This window comes from Montipora foliosa, chromosome 14 (genome assembly GCF_036669935.1).
Source record: "Montipora foliosa isolate CH-2021 chromosome 14, ASM3666993v2, whole genome shotgun sequence".
NCBI lineage: Eukaryota > Metazoa > Cnidaria > Anthozoa > Scleractinia > Acroporidae > Montipora > Montipora foliosa.
The window spans coordinates 13,810,348-13,812,847 of NC_090882.1; the positions used below are offsets into that span (position 1 = coordinate 13,810,348).

Genomic DNA, 2,500 nt, shown 5'->3' on the forward strand with positions numbered 1-2,500 from the left:
ACGATCAGATGGAAAATTCTTGATAAGGCACAGGCATACTCTAATGCAACCAAAAGATGCAAATTGTGCACGCTAGAGAAGTTCTACATTATATGTAAACAAGAGCTTGCCACGCTCAACAAAAGAACAGAACTTGCGAACACTTGTAGGCATGCAAACAAATTTTTACTAAAAAACACCTAATTATTAATTTTTACTAAAAAACACCTAATTATTGTAATTTCAAGGGAATGGTATATAAAAACCTACGAATTAACATTGTCATCTAGGTCCTGACGAGTGGGATACACTCCCACGAAACAGATCTGTAGATCGAATATATGAACGAAAACTAGTTCACTTTCTCTATATATATATATATATATATATATATATATATATATATATATATATATATATATATAATATATATATGTATTAGTACTAATACATATATATATAACCAAAAAATGGGTAGAAGTCCTCATAAACTCAAAAGTGCTCAATAGTTGAACTAGAGCAATAATTAATTGGTAATGCAAGAGTGAGGTTATTTGGTCATTTAATCGCTACTCTGAGTTTCATGCTCCATACGGAGCAATCTTCAGGCAACTGCCAAAAAAAACGGTTACAATCAAAGATATTTGAAAATACAGAACAATACACAATAGATGCTAAGTTTGTTACGTGACGTGTCACACGGGATCTTCATCATTAACTAAGTGAAAACATTTTTCAAGAGAAATTTCCTAGCATGTCTACAACGCGATACAAGCTCATTTCTCCTGTTGAGAGTTGACATTTCTGGCCTGCGCAATATGAAAAATTTCTCCCAAAGACACAAGTTGCATCTCTTAGTTACATTCGAATAAGACCTAGCTTGTTTCACTTTCCGCCATCTAATGTCATATGCAATGTTCCAATCTTTTAAGCTCCATATGTACTTACTAAGCTCGGTAGCATGTTTGTACCGCTCATTACGAAATGAACATGTATGGTGTCTGTATCTTAATTTAAAAGCAGTGTCACAAAGTCCGATGTAGGTTTCCTTCGTGGTGTTAGTGGTGACTTCAGCCTGGTAGATGACATTTTCCGCGTTGCAGTTTCCATCCATAGGGCACGAGTTGGGTTTCCGGCAATTACAGTTTTTCTTTTCATTATTGGTGCGCGTCGATTTGTTGAGTTCAGCTTTGTTATGATTAGATATTATTTTTTCGATGTTACCCATGCAGCTGTAACTTAATTTTAGTGTGTTACGGTTAAACATTTTATGAAGGGGGTTAGATTTAGGGAAATGCTTATCGATAAGTGAAAGGAAGCATTTCCCGACGTTTGTTGCCGCGCTCTTGCTATACGGCGGGTTAAACCACAGAATATTTCTTCGTCTAGAGTTTTGCGGACGGGGTTCCTGGCTCGGCGTGAAAGACAGATTATAGTGGTACGTAGCCACTTTTGTTAAGTGCTTCTTGATAGACCCCCTCTCCTGGCAAGAGAAATTCAGTGCAAATTATATATATCTACTTATATTAATAACTAAATAAAAACGCACACATCTGAAGCACTTTTTCATGATTTCCAGTTCCTCCTATTCGTGACCAGTTGACAACTTTAAATGTGGCTCGAAACGGTTCTTGGCCTTGCTTCGTAAAGGAAAAGCGTCTTTATGTCTACGCTTTCATTTGATTTGATATTCACAAGTTTATTTAACAACATTCGCCCACTGTCTATAAATCTTTGGTCCTGACAACAAGCGAACAAGAATTCACCTTCAATGTCCTCACAAGAGCGCTTGAAATGGTGGACAAGGTGAGCTTGATATAACAATGGGTCGTTGCTATAAATAGTAACATTCAAGTGGGGTAACTTCACGCGTTGAGACAGTACACCAATACTGAAAGATTTCGGAGAAAATCCGTCGGCAGATTTCTCGACTGCAAAGTGTATTAAACCGTTTTCCTGCATCAAGTAATCAATATTTGATCTAAGAGGTTCAAATGGAAACCAATCCGCGATGATCACATTGCCGGGGAACAAATTCTCGCTTTCCCGTCGAAAGATCACATCGCAAATGTAGTCCTTTTTGCATGACTGAATTTCCACCGAATCGATGTCGACAATTTGCTGCGATCGTTGATTCGAAGTGGCGACAAAGCAGCTTAAAAGAACTTTCTCCAAAAGAAGAATGCTTTCATATTCTTGAGATCGGCGTAAAGCAAACTCCGGCAAACGACGCTTGTAAATCGTACTCTGTCGTGCACAGGATTTTGCTTCCGCACGAAATCGATTAAAGCTTGTGAGAGCAATTTATTGATTCCTTGGCCTCGTAACTCTGGTAAAGTTCGTCCTGCTCGAGTTACAAGTGTCTTACCGTCGTCAATAACAGAACCAGCGACCAGACTTACGAGTTTGTCACCGGAGAAAGCAAGCATTACATGCAAATTATTCATCGTCATCCATGTGTGGTACGTCGCTGGCAGATAATCGTATCCTTCGTAAATTCCTTCTGACAATTTAAGAATTT

The 2,500-nt window shown here is 38.1% G+C and overlaps 1 pseudogene; it reads right to left on the reverse strand.

Annotated features, from left to right (window-relative positions):
• Positions 1–524: 524 nt before the first annotated feature.
• LOC137985214 (histidine N-acetyltransferase-like) overlaps positions 525–2,500 on the reverse strand; it is a 2,025-nt pseudogene continuing 49 nt past the window's right edge.